Here is a 15,587-nt window from a genome sequence, read left to right as displayed (position 1 = left end):
AATATCTTAGACATAGTCTTGGATTAATTTCCCTCTCATCTAATTAGTAAAAGGAGGCACAAGCTCAAGGGGAGTATCCCTTTTCCATTGATTTTGAGAGGGGCAAAATTTGTAGACAAAGGAAGAATTGTAGACATAAGGAGAATCACAAATATAGGGAGTACTATAGTATTGTTGCAAATTAGATAAGAGTTTCCATAAATTACAAAGGGGGATATTGTTGGAAATATTGTTGTGATTGATGTCAAAGGCAAGGGAAGACCACATATTTCCAAGATAAATATTGCAATATCCAGATGTTGTTGGGAATATTTTTTTTATACTTTTGATGCCCATTTTGGATACCCTATATTGGATGGAATTTTTACTCTAAATATATAGCTAAAATGGGAGCATAGGATATATGTTTGAAAATATCATTCTAAGAATCTCCCTTTAACTGCATAAGAATGAGGATATGTGAAATATTTTATCAGGCTGACCCAACTAAAAAGAAGAGGCCAGCCCAACTAGTTTTACAACTAGACCCCATAAACAAACATAGAAAAATTATAAATAAAAGCATAAGTGAGTGAATTTAAATATCATCCAAGAAAGAATAGATCTGAGGTGTGCAAGAGAAACTGGGGAAAATGTGATTTTTGGAGTGAACAAGACATCTTAGTATTTTTGCTATAAATGTTCTTTTGGGATGTTCCAAACAATGAAATTTTGAGGAGATAAATTTGATATCTTCATGTACATGTGATAAAAAATTTAGGCATTGTTTCTCTATACTTATAGAGATATTCTATGAGGAAGTTAGAGTTCCCGAATACTCCTAAAATATACTTCAAATATGTCAGTTTGAAATTTTTTATATTACTTATTTTCTAAGATGTTTAAGAAAGTGAAATGTTGAGCATATAGAGTCTAGATCTCTAGGTACCTATGATAAAAAATTTAGAATTTGTTTTTCTATAATTTCAGAGATATGTCTTGTGGAAGTTAGGCTTTCTAAATAGTCTAAATATCATCTTGTTGTAGCTATTGCAACACCCTCCAAAATTTTGGCTTGCACTCAAATTTCAGAGCCTTCCTTGGTCTTTTCCTTGATTGTTGCAAACACTCAAGCTCATTCCATGAGCTTTCTTGAGGTACTTTGGCCCAATTTTCTTGTTGGATTAACTATCGTCTTTTGGCATGTTTGTATGTTGTATAATGTTTGTGAGCCTTTTCTGGTGGTTTCGAAGGTCTGTCTTTGTGTATATGAGTTTTCCTAACCATGAGAACATATGTCACATCTATACACAAAGTCTAGAGCGTTGTCACACAAGTGTCGTCATAGTCATCCCAAAGTCTATCTTAAGTGTCACACTTGTCGCATCTTGTCATGAGGCCATCATACAAAGGAGAATGATTTGTTTGTTTGTTTCAATGATATATGTTGTCACTTTGTCAAAGTATACTAAGTGTGTGATCACAATTCAAGTTCATCACGAGTCCATCTCCCTTCTCACACACAGCCATTTTTGGAAAATTTTCCTGATCGGGAAATTTAGCTTCACTAAGCCCTGACTAAGTTGAAAACTATGCAATATAAGCCCTCTTGGATGTGACCTTACTGCCTGGAACTATGCAATACATAGTCACTATTCTATAGGGCTATTTTTCTATGTAATTCCATAGTTAAGCAACCTCCCTTGACCTCCATAATTGCGTAGTTGTGCATCCTAGTCTGCCTTGAAATATGCACTTCACACCTTCAACCCTCAGGTTTTTCCCTTGCATGTTGGAACTGCGTAATGCACAGAGATCCCAGCCTCCCTTGGCCTCCAAAACTGCGCATATGCTTCCTCCAGTGCCCTTCCCTTAGCTGGAGCTCACTGCCTTCAGAAATTGTGCAGATCTATCCTTCAGGTCTCTTTGTTGCTTAGTCCCCCTTTGACTCCTAAAACTGTGAAGTTTTTCCTCCTAGGGTCCCATCCCTCATCCTCCATTACCTTCTCGAACTGCAAAATATTTCCCCTCAATGGGCATTGCAATTTTTTTTCCCTCAGTGGGTACTACACAAATTTTTCCCTTAGTGGGCACCGTGCAAAATTTTCCCTCAGTGGGAACTGCGCAAATTTTCCCTCAGTGAGGACTGTGTAGAAATTTCCCTCAGTCTGGCCTAAGCTAGGCACTGCATAATCTTAGTGATCAAGGTTTCCCCCTGTCTGATAGAACTGTGCAATGTGCAGTCACTAATCCCTTTCTCCCAACCTGTGACTTGTCTCAGGCTCAGTTCATGGAGCCTGATGCAACATCTTAGACTAGGGCACTTTTGGATTGATGTTGTTCCGTTATGAGTGAATTAGAGCAACAAGTACACTATAAATTCATGGAAAGATGATGAATAAGGAAAATGAGGAGGGAAGCATGCATAAAGACTCTCTTGTAGTTGAACTCACAAATGGATCTATCTAGGGGAAGCAAAGGGAAAAAAAATTGCAACTAACATCAAAGACTTAAGATCATTGAAGACTTTGTATTACCAAGCCATGCATAGTAGAAGAGAAATCATATCCAAGAAGACATCTAGCACTCAACAAAAAAATTGACCTGACGTTGCCCATCATCACGCATTCCACGTTAGCAGTGTCATGTCATGTCATGTCATGAGTATTCATACAGAACATCACTAGTTTGGACCATGTGTATTGTATCCAAATGTATTATAAAGTTGAAATCCAAAGGACACACATGAATATGAAGAGTCATGTAAGTTGAAAAGTCATAGGAAGTTGAACATTCATGAGGGTAGCCAAAGAGTCATAAGGGGGAAGAATCACACCTTGGTTATATATACCCCCTCATTGTATGAGCAAAGGAATTTTTCACCTTGGCTCCTCCCACAAGGAATTAGGGAGATAAGTTAGTTCTTTGAGGAGCAAGGAGTGTCTCCAGTGTCCCACTATTGGGGATAGTGATGTACATTGTAAACATGTGTCTTGGAACCTTTTCTTAATAACATAAGCCTTTTAAGGCCAACACTTCTTCATGCATGGATTATGAATGTTTGTAAAACCATTTTGTGGATGTTTGTATTTCGTGTTTTCTTTCACATGTACTAAGATAGTTGAACTATTTCTATTATTTTAGTGCTTATCTTATTGAGAATGTGTTGTAATGGTTTTTATTGTTGTCCCATATTTGTTGAATATTTTGCGGGATACTAGAACTATCATTCCTTGCTTGTTAGTTGTAATGACCGTTACATCCACTGTGGACTATTCCACTGGATGTGAAACAGAGCTTTCTAGTTCATGTGTGTCTCTTCTTGGGTTGTACTATTACCTATCACTTAGAGGCTCACTTTACTCCCCCTTTTCCAATAGAAGAATCTTGACACAATTGCAGCTAAACACTCACCATACACACCTACCTTGCTTTTATAAGACACCACTACATCAATATCCTATGCTACCATCTAGAGCCAAGGAAAATATTTAAGGATTTGGCAGTTAGGACTTTACATTTGATGGGATCCTACACCAAATTATCTGAGGTCTGTTTGGGACTTCATATTGGGTAGATCCTCTTGGTTGATGGATTTCTACCACCGTCAACAAAATGGCGCTAGAAGGAGGGCTAGACGATAGGCTGTGCCCATTGAGTCTAGTTTGAATATCTTATTTAAAAAAGGATCTTCACCAAATCATAATCCCAAGATTTTTTTATAAAGAGATTAATTGCACCATCCCTGTGGAAGTTATTCATAACCTGTCTGAATTTAAGTTCGATGGTGAGGGTGAATCAACTTTTATTTAACATCTATTTCAATTAGTCTGTCTTTTTCTTTCTAAAAAAATACATTGCAAAGATGTCATGACTAGATTAATAACCCTCACATTCGAAGGTGGTGTTAATTTATGGTGTCATACATTAACCATTGCTTCTATCCATTCACTCGACCAACTTGCCAAGAAGCTTCATGAAGCCTTCGATAAGTATAACTGCCGAGATGTTTGTGGAAGAATCAATGTTTTAAGAATGAATCCTAATGAATTAGTTGAGTATTTTTCTAATCAATTCCTTCACCTCTGTTATGAAATTCCTGAAAAACACATGAACTGGGATTTCCTGAAACAAGAGTTTGAGCACTTAGTTCTTGTCTCTTCATATGATGAACCTGAACCCCCTTATTTTTCTGCTCCCCCAACTCTTGCGAATCATGAGAGACCTCAAATTTCAGAGGAGGAGCTTACTGCACCTTTTTTCTTTGTCCTCCTACCTTTCCAGCCCTGATGTGAGTGCCTCCTTGCGGTGGTTGTAATACTGGGAAATCTGCAAATCAAATCTCCAGTCCATCTTCTCATTCTTCTTTCACTTTGCATGATTCAGATTCAATGGAAGAAATTCCATAATGGCTCATGAAGCCTACGGTGAAGACTCACTCCTCCATTCCGCAAGATGATGTCACCATTCACAACTCTAGTCTCAAAGCTAATCTGGATTTCTGTTATCCTCTATCATCTACATATCCTAACTCTCTGTACCGTGACCTGCTTGATCAATTTGATCCATCAATTAGCTCTTCAAATTCTCTTGATTCTCAAGATTCTAGCTCAAATTGTGATCAGGTACAAAGTAGTCACATTACGCACGTAGAGGAGAAAAAAGGTGAAGCTTCTTTAAATCTTTCCTCTCTTTTTTAGAATCTTCCATGTCAAAATAATGAGTTTCCGCTCTTGGATGATTCTCAATCTGCTAATATCGGTAGATAATCCAATGCAATCAATTCTTTCAATCAACCCCCAACATTGGGTAGTAATCATTCTAGTGACGATGAATCTACTGTTGTATGGCGTGACAAATGCCCAAGCACATCACGTGATCTTTCAGTTTCTCATGAAGATTTTAATTTAGATCTAGAATCTGGTTTGGTCAAAGAATATGTTCATATCAAAACTTCATCTTCACCTCACTATCCCTTATGTCCTGCCATTTGTAATGCATATACTTGTGATGGAGATACTCCACGCTCTTATGTTTCTTCATCGATCAGTTATCCCTTCGATGGACACAAGACATTGAGGTTGTCCATGATGAAATTGAAAACAGTCAAATCATAGAGAACCCTTCCCACTCCTCATCATCTCTTCTCTTGCATGAGGATAACTCTTCAAATCAGCTTACTCATGAGATCTCAATGATTTATTTATCTTTTAATTTTCAATCATAAGTGTTTTTTGACTTGATCCATCTGGTTGTTGAGGTTGAAAAATCTGGTAAACTATGTGACAGAGATGGCTACTATTCGATGAGCAGTTGTCTTACCAAAACCAACAATAGCATCTATCCTCAAACCATGCATGATCTGTTCCAAGCTTCAAAATGTGATTCTACAATCCTAGGAAGTTTTCGGACCTGCCAGGGAGTTGAGGCACTTCAACTACCATTGAAGGTTATGTTAGGATCTCACGACTTTGGTAAGTCCCAAAACTAAGTTGGATCTAGTTCCTCTCGCACAATCCGTCTTTCTGCATGGTTCCGCTCGAAGTAAATTTCTTTGTGAATAATGTTTGGTATTCCATGTGTGACCTTTCAAATTTTTGATATTTTACTTCTGATCAAATTCAAGAATCTGTTACAGTTCATTCATCTTCATGCAAATCTCTCGTATCAAACTCAAGTTGAGAATGTGCATCTCTCATAAATTAATGGAATTGTGAATTTGATCATTCCAAGGACTATCTTTTCTCGAAGGAATCATACTTATTGAATTTATCCCTTAATGGTAAGCTCTTGGGTCTTGTGAATTTGATGTCGCAAATTTGTCCTTTCATCACACCTGAAATCCTCTTGAGTGATAATGAATGCACAAATTGTCTCGCAAATCAAGTTCTTTTTTGTCCACCATGTCCCAACTGGCCTCATGTATTTGTGTTGTTGACATCCTTTTTTAACTCTTTTGTTGACTACGATGCTTGTAAAATTTGTCACCAGTTACAGGAAAATGGTCTATCATGTTTGTCTCTCAAGGAACTTGGTTCGATTGTTTAGAGCATTCGCACGACTGTTCAAATTGATTTTTATTATTTTATCACAAACTGGGAATTTGATGCTTTAATAAGCTCATCTAATCATTATTCTATCTTTGGTGATTTTCATTCAGCTTATCATCTTCCCTTCATCACATCCAATGTTAGTTGTTTCACACCCCCTGATCTTCATTGTTCAACATCTCTCAATTCAAATTTTTGTCAAGCAGGCGAGGCACCTCGGCCTTCGCTGATGGTTATGGAAGGTCCTCACTGTCTTGGCCTCATGTATTTGTGTTGTTGACATCCTTTTTTAACTCTTTTGTTGACTACGATGCTTGTAAAATTTGTCACCAGTTACAGGAAAATGGTCTATCATGTTTGTCTCTCAAGGAACTTGGTTCGATTGTTTAGAGCATTCGCAAGACTGTTCAAATTGATTTTTATTATTTTATCACAAACTGGGAATTTGATGCTTTAATAAGCTCATCTAATCATTATTCTATCTTTGGTGATTTTCATTCAGCTTATCATCTTCCCTTCATCACATCCAATGTTAGTTGTTTCACACCCCTTGATCTTCATTGTTCAACATCTCTCAATTCAAATTTTTGTCAAGCAGGCGAGGCACCTCGGCCTTCGCTGATGGTTATGGAAGGTCCTCACTGTCTTGGCATGACTATTGAGAATGATCAAATCTATTTCCCTTACAATATTCCCATTGTGATCCCACTCCTCTAATTGAAAATTCACCTTTTCCGAGATTTCAAGGATTTCAAGAGGGCCATTATGAATTTTAAGATCCAATCTCTAAATGGATGGACCAATCTTACTTGGAAAGATCTGTAGCAAACAAAAAGTTTTAATATTTCCTCACACTTTCTAAGGGGCTAGATGTATATGAAGACACATTTGCAAGAAGCTTTCGAGGTTTGTTGAAAAATGGTATTCATCGAAAAGGTAAGCATGTGAATTGGATGAAAGTAGTGGGTGTGACACACCTTTCCACCCACTAGCAAGACCTTCCTTTTCTTATGAAAACTTTTTAATTTTTTATATCTTCTATTGCACATCAATTTTTATCTATTTTAATTGTTCATATCTTTGTGGATGCAGGTCAGGAATAACTATGGTGGCTTCACTAGAAATTTCATTATACGTGACCCTGACCTTCTAGCTATTAAGTTAGGAGTAGGATTAATTGCATCCTAGTTTTCCCTTTCTTGCACTCATTCGGCACTCGTTCCTTGTAGTCTAACCTCGTTTTCTTATTATGGTTCTACATCATTTTTTCTTTAGCCATTTTTTTCTTTTATCTTTTGGTTTTTTTTCCTTGTTGTGTGTTTTCTTTCTTTTTGTCTTGTTTTCTTTCTTGTTGAGTTTCTCCTTGTGTGTTCATCATGCAAATAAGTGTTGTGCGTGGACCTAATTTGGCTTCTTAGTATGTGTTTGGTCGAAATATAAAGAGTCTTGTGACACTTTAGCATTTAACCAATCCTCTGTTAGTCTTCCTTGTGTTGGTTACGCCTTTTGGCTGATGAAGTTCCGACAAAAAATACGATCTGTCCGTAAGGAGAGTTTTGGTCCAACCATGAACCCCTTTTTAGTCCGGGAACCTCATGCCTATACTCAGTTTTTCTGCTGGTGTTCTCAAGCTTATCTAATTAGTAGAAATGAATAAGAGGAAAAATCTAAACAAGAAAACATAAACTAGAGGTCTTTATATGCTTCTCTGAAGGAACAACCTCTTATGCTCTCAATAAGTTGGATCCCTCTTTTGCCCCAAAATAAATAAGTGTTGATGCACAATTCTCTTTAAATAAATAAATAAAGGCGTAAGAAGAGAAAGGCTTCCTGTGTAGAGAGGTGAAGCAAGCAACTCCACTAGGGTACTGTCCAAGCTTGCTGGTAGTAAAGCAATGCTTGTGTTCTGTTGTGGCCAACAACAACCCCCATTCTTATTTAGTGTTATTCCTAATACTAAATAAGTGGGGACCCTTAGTTAAAATTTAAAAAAAATCAATTAGCGCTTATATTTCCTTTTTCAATAAAACTTACCATCATAAACTTAGGAAGACCCCCTTGAAAAATCTAAAAATCTAAGTTCTATGATAAGGTAAGACAAAATCTTTCCTTAGGAAATATCGCATCGCAAAAGGATAACAGGATACCTCCTTACAAGCCGAATTCTAACATTGCGAGATCGTGATATGCGATAATAAACAAATATCACATCGCATACATCAAAGACAACTTACATTGAAACACCTTAAATTTCCGATATGCGATGACGCATATCGCAAATCACATTTCGCAGAAAACAGATTAATGAAGATTGTCATATATTACATTCCTGCGATATTGCGATATTGTAGTTTTGCGATAAAGCGGCAATGTGATAATGCGATATAGCGAGCTATCAACTTTGCGATGTTGTGATTCTGCGATGTTGCGATCTGCGATATTGCGAAGCAAATCACAAAATTGCTTCATCGCAGATCTTTCGGGCTCATGGTTCAAAAAAGTATTTTCCATAAACCGACACCTGGTTATGCGCTTTAATGCTAATTAATGAGTTAGTTTCCAGTTATTAATGGAATATGGTTTCGTGCTTATCGAAAAATAATTTCACGTAAGGTGGTATATTTTATACGTCTTCGACATTTAAAACTTTCCCATCACCCTTCCTTATCATTATTTTCACTTCACTTGTGAATTGCAGGAACGGAGAACAGAGAACGATACAAAGCAATACGCAGGATATTATGGGAAAGAAAAGCAAAGCTCCGAGCTTTGAAGAGAAAGAAATGGCGCCCTTGTATACAGACACAGCCTGTAACAGAGATGCTGGTATTGCTACTTGGGAAGGCATGTATAATCTACTTGAAGAAGAGAATCCCAGAGTAATGGAAGTTACTGCTACTGCAGGCTCACATAGTTCTTATGAGGCACCCATCACAGAGCTAGCCTATTAATTCTTACACCAGATAGTAGCAAGGCCCAAAATTCTCCCATACATGGACATGGTTAAATGGATATTGGACAGCGTTGATATCAGAAATACACAGTTTAAAACTCAGGGTCAAGGACTCATTGGCTCATTCGCTGCATAGGATTTGAAGCTCATGTATCATTTACCAGAGCCACAGGCAACTTATAACAAGCAGTTTATGGAGAAATTTGCAAAAGAAAATCAAGACCTGGCAGAAACCACTAAAGACTGGTCGAGGAGGGACGAACCGCTGAAGAAAGATAAACATGGTATGTATAGTACTGGTTCTCTCACCTCCCCATATTGCTTTGCTGCTGCCATGCTCTGTAGACTTTTTGGAATGCCAGACATTAACAAATTTTCATCTGAATGGCTACCATTATTGGATGCCACCACGAATGCCACTATTGTAGATTGGGCTAAAATATTGTCTGATAACCTAGTCACGGCCATTGTAAATTACCGGTCTAAAAGAACTGTTTCTCAGAGAATTTATCCCCCTTTTTACCTATCTGCGTATGTGATGGATGCGATATGTTATGTTTCTAAGTTTCCTGTGATGGGTTGGAAATGGACAACTCAAGACCCCTTACCCATTCATATCTATCATAAAGAATTGTGGGACTCTAAGTTCGCTCCGCACTTCTACCAGATTTGTCATGGAATCATGCTACCCCTGTATAGAATGTTGTATGATAAAGATGCTCTCCTGAAGCAGAGGTAGACATACTCCCTGTAGTGAGATGGTTCGGGGAGGAACTGTTTACTTATGTCAGGGTATTCGGAAGTTCTTCTTCCCCTCACGTCCTACCTTTGTATGTCCCTGATAAACTCATGGCTCGAGAAATTGCTTATCAAGACTCTCTCCTTTGCCTCTGTCCCAGCGTCTCTGCGCGTTTGTATCTGTCCCTCTCTGTCCCGGAACAGTTTCTATGCTTTATCAAAGTGCCGGCCAGATACGATTTCTTTATTAACACAGCACTTGCACAATCCCAGCTTTTCTAGGCTCACCGATCTTCTTTGCTGGCTGAACGAGGAACATGACCGACCCATTCATTAGATGTTGGTATTCCATGCCAAGAGCTGATCCAACAGTCGATTCCCAGTCAGTTCCGATACCTAATTGTACGTGTCCAGGAAGGAGTTATACATAACCTGTTCTCGCCCATGTGCAGGAGGTAGTGGTTCTTGGTGCGGGAAAATTCTGCATGCATCCCAAATGCAATTCTCCAGAAGAATTTCAACAGTTCAAAATATATAGGGAAAGAAGGTTAGCCAGTATTCCTTTGGACAAACTATGCCTAGAACCCGTAAGGGAACCAAATCCAAGTGTTAGTCTTAGTGGAAGTTTAGGCACAAACGGATCTAAATCTAAGTCTAGAAAAGAAACATCTGAACATTCTAAAAGATCCGAAAGTGAATAGGATAAGAGCGAAGGGTCAGTAAAGGATACTGCCCAGTCAATGGAACTTCTACAGCAACAGGTTTTTACCTCCCCACAAATAGATCCTCCCCCTCTCATCGTTTAGCCACCATCAGTCATAACCAAACTAGATAAAGAATGGGAAACCTTCAATGACTTGATCAATCTTGAAGGACAAACCATAAAGACACCTGTGAGCAATCCACATGCAACAAAAGAAGTAGTCACAAGAAAAATTAGCAATGTCTCAGATATGGAACATATTCCTATTACCCCATCCTCTGAGCTTATGCTCAAGATTACAACAGGACTTCCAACAAATGCAGATAGGACCAAAAGAGTTTGGTTGAGAAAGAAAAGCAGTTACAAGATTTACAGGAGATGCACAAGGATAATCCTAAACTTACAGAATTCATCACAGAATACATTTCCTTGAATGAACAATTACTGTAGCAGCAGGAAGCACTGGGCCAAAAAATATCGCAGTGGAATTATTATTGTGAAATAAGTGATAAAACCACTAATCAAGTTGTAGATTTACGAAGTGATTATGATTTAGTTGATAAATGAGTTACTGAATATTTGGCTTGGAAAGAAACAGACGAAGGAAAAAGAGCAGGTGCACCAATGATCAATGAAAATCACAAAGAAATTCTCTTTAACAAATGGGACGAACAAATCAGGGAAGCAGAGCAAGCAGCAGAAGGAGCAGCCATGGCAGCAAACAATATTATTGATTGTGTAAATGAAAATTTGCACAGGGAAAATTTGATCGCAGAAACCACTCCAGGGTATTTACCTAACATACAACAACTACAAACAGACTGGAGGCAGAAAGCTCAAGAAAAGGCAAAAGCAATCCAAGGGTTAACCAAGTTGAACTGGGATTATTACTGGGCATACTTGGTAAAGCCACATAGCCAGTGGATGACTCTCAAGTGTATCATCAATTCTGCCGAGAAGATGGCGCCAGCTCTTGCCGATTCTGTTTTCTCAACTCATCTAAAATCGGAAGTCGGCCAGCCGACTCTTCTCAAACAGATGTTGAATGTGTGCGATTTCAAGGAGCAGATACAGAAGTAGTTTTAATTTTAGATTCAATTTTAGTTTTAATTTTGTTTATTTTTGCTTGAAATGGGGACGGTCATTTAAACCACATCCTACATTTTTGTAATAAGTTATTTTTAGATTTAGTTAGTAGTATTTAAACCCTTCTCATGCATTTAGAGAAGGGTCCTGAAATTTGTCAAAAACTTATCCCCGGAACATGCACTTTTGTACCCTTTGAGGAGGTTTTGATGAATGAATGGAACAGGATTTATTGATATTTACATTTAATATCTGCTGTTGATGCTGCACTTTTGTACTCTTAGTGGATGTTAGATCAAGAAGAGATAAATCATTATCGCTTGAAGCTCATGAGTAGGACTAGCTATAAATGGTACTTCTATCTCTTAACTATTTCTGATTTTGTGTTAAAGTGATATTCATGTTCAGTTGTTTATATATTGATGCGTGAATGTCTGAGTTATCATTTGGAACTTTTGTATGGTGATATCTATTTATTTATGCTTAATGTATGAGTAGCTTATTATGCGATATGTTTTTCACAACTGTTTCATCTAACTTTTTATACGAAGTGGTTCATCCTTATTGAATTCTTTTCTCATAACAGTTGAATGATCTATATTACCAGTTGTTATTTGAAATCATTTTAGATCACATAATAGAAAGATTACACCCCGGGTTAGTGTAGACTTAGATATTTCTGCTTATTAGAATGCAATTTCCATATTATTAAATTAGAGTTAGAATAAAAGTATTCCATTTAGAAACTGTTAGAAAGAGAAATATCAATCCTTCACACACACACACACATAAATTGGGAAATTGGTCCCATATCCCCAGTCAGACCCACTATACCAAATGGAAAAGGAGTTGCTAACCAAGGTCCAGACCGAGTGGGTATCCCCCTTGTTGTAGACCCAATTTTCAGGGCTTCAACATATTTGGTGCTAGAAGGAGGGCCCCGAACTATGAATGGAAAGAAAATCTAAATCTAAATACCATTCTGAGGGTAAATCGCCCTCACCATCTCCCCCGACTTCTTGATTGCATTTATAATCTTTAAATCTAGAGTCAGAAGTCGCTGGAGCAACAGCCGCTGCTACAAACCCTGACATTTCAGAACAATCTACTATTGAACCTCCTGAAGTTGAATCTTTGATTCACAAACTTCAATGATTTTCTATATCTCCTCAAAAATCTGATAAATCTCAAGGTAGCGTGACTTCGCAATATAACCCTGCTCATCCTCTTACCAGATTAAAGAGCGAAAAGTTTGGTGTTCAACCGACCGAATTACCTCTACCTACAAGGAAGAGAGCAAGGAAGTCTCCTAAAGGGTCTGATAGCGAGACTCTTTCATCATCATCATCCATCTCAACCTCTTCACCGTGAAGTCAACCATCCACTCCTCCACTTCAGATCATTGTCCATCAACCCACTGGAACTTCCACAACTCCTTCTCAACCATCTGGAGTCGTAATATCCTCATCTTCTCAACCGCAGGGATCATCTTCTGCACTTTCCTCTGTTAGTAGTTTAGCGATGGCCCAATCTCCATGGAATAACCCAGGGGCAGTCTTAATGCCTGCACCCTTGAGTCAGCTACCGAACCATCCTAAAAAATGGTTGCCTAAGTTTAATCCTGAGGCAGGCATGCTAGCGGAAGAACATATAAATAACTTTATGCTATCCATAAATTTCAATGGAGTTACCAACGAAGATGTTTTTGTTCGACTTTTTCCTTATACTCTGCAAGGAACAGTTGGATCATGGTATTTCTCCTTACCATCTGGATCTATTACTAGTTGGGACATCTTCCAAGAACAATTCTTGACCAAGTTTAGAGATGACAGGTCTACGGCGACACTGATCAATGACTTGTCTAACCTTAGGGCCGAGTCAAGAGAACATATCAAAGATTTCAATTTATGTTTCAATAAAATCTTAAACAAAATTCCTACTACTGCCCAGCCTAGCGAAGAAGTGCAAAGTGAATGGTACATCACTGCTTTACCATCATACATAGCAATCTTTGTTGTTAGGGCTAACAAAACAACCTTAGTTGAAAATATGAAAGAAGCAATAGCAATAGAGAAATGTATTATGGCCCTAGAAAAGAAAAACGCGATAGAAGAACGAAAATCTAAGAAGGTTTCTTCCAAAGAAGATCCTAAGAAAAAACAATCGAAAGATCCATTCGATTTAGAAGGATTACAAAAAGTTTTGAAGACCATGTCTAACGAGATGGTCGACATTAAGTGGCAAAAAATTCTTCTAAAAATCCATACAGGCCTTTTAAAAGAAATCCATCAACCAATTCCAAACCCCTTAACACAATTACGAGTGTTGAATTAGAAGAAGAAGAAGAAGAAGAAATCACTACTGAAGAACATACCGATGAAGAAGAATTTGTAGAGTTACAAGGTATGTGGGATTTCATCCTCCCAGATGAAGAGGATCAAGAGGCATTCCCAGTTAGTACTCGTAGTAGAAATCAACTTGATCCCCCTCAACCTACACCTAAGCCAAAGAGCGCAAGCTCAATGACCAAGGATAAAGTTGCAACCAAGAAAACGACATCTAAAGCAACTCAAACCAGCCCAGTCCAAACAGACCCATCAACTCCATCTAAAACGCTGATCGTTTCAGATGAAATGGAGTATAATATCATAGAAGACATGAAAAAGACTAGGGCCAATATCACTTTTTACGAATTGAGCAAGTTAAAACACCAGCAAAAAGTACTTTTGAAAGAATTACATGTTGTACCAGTTGCACCTTTGCCTGCCGCTGTAATCTCTCAAGCTTCCCATGACATGGGAAGACCTCCAACTAATGCGATTAATAAAGTTGATCCAAACGATATCGCCTTAATTGGAGGAAGATCGAGATCTCATACTCCCCCATTTCTCCTTACTTATGAAATTTTCAATAAAAATTTGCATAATTGCTTAGTGGATTCTGGAGCTTCATCGAATATCTTACCAAAGTCAATATGTGCAAAATTGAACGTTCAACCCCAAAAATCTGTTGTGCGCATAATCCAATTAGATCGATCGCAAGTAGAAGTGATTGGAGAATTAAATCAGGTTACCATAAGGCTGTCATCCAACCCAAAAGTATGTCAAGTTATCGACAATTTAGTTGCTGATATTCGGAAATTTTATGGCTTAATCCTTAGTAGAGATTGGTTAGAAAAACTTCACGGATACTTTGCAATTGACTGGTCCCACATGTGGCTCCCTTATAATGGTAAACCGAACCAAATAAAAGTTAAGCGTGAACGACATCAGAAATATGTAGTAACAAAACTAGAAGGAGAAAATGAACCAATAGCATATAGCAATAACATCATTGGCAACTATTCAGTAGATTCTTTCCTAGGAAATTTTAATGCTCATACTTCACCTTACTTAGAAAATTCTGTTTTATCTCAAGTAGAAAATTTCTCTCAAACAAATAGTTCTAAATGTATTAATTTTATAGATAGTCCTGTAAATAAATCTTTGTTTTAGAAGCTATTTTTTTATGGTTCTAAGTCTAACGAAGGAGCAGGAGCAGGATGCATGTTAGCAAGCCCAGAGGGAGATAAAACTATGTTAACTTGCAGACTCGAATTTGATTGCACCAACAATATCGCAGAATACGAGGCTTTAATACAAGGGTTGTACAAAGCAATCGGATTAGACGTCAAATACCTTCAAGTTTTCAGAGATTCTGAAATTGTAATTAGACTGGTATGTAATACTATACACTGTTTATCAGGTAATTTAAAACATTACCAATATTTAGTTCAAGATCTAACTGAACACTTTATAGCATTTAATATTTCATCAATTCCCAGACTCCAGAATGCTAGCGCAGACCTCTTAGCCAATGTAGCTTCCAAGCTCATTCCTTGAGAAGATTTTAGTTCTGACCGATTTTTAATTGAGTTAATTTTTAGACCATCTATTCCTGATAAAATTACCAATTGGAGGATTTTCAACGATGATCCTGATATCGTGAGTTTCCTCACATCTAAAGGATCCTACACCAATCAAATAATTGACGAAAACCAACATGACCGACAATTGCAACAAGATAGCACTAACAATGT

The sequence above is a fragment of the Pinus tabuliformis genome, chromosome 5_2, assembly GCF_031772625.1.
Source record: "Pinus tabuliformis cultivar Carrire ecotype Pingquan chromosome 5_2, CPIR1, whole genome shotgun sequence".
Taxonomy (NCBI): Eukaryota; Viridiplantae; Streptophyta; class Pinopsida; order Pinales; family Pinaceae; genus Pinus; species Pinus tabuliformis.
The sequence above is the reverse complement of the archived record's forward strand: the minus strand, read 5'-3'. Positions refer to the sequence as shown.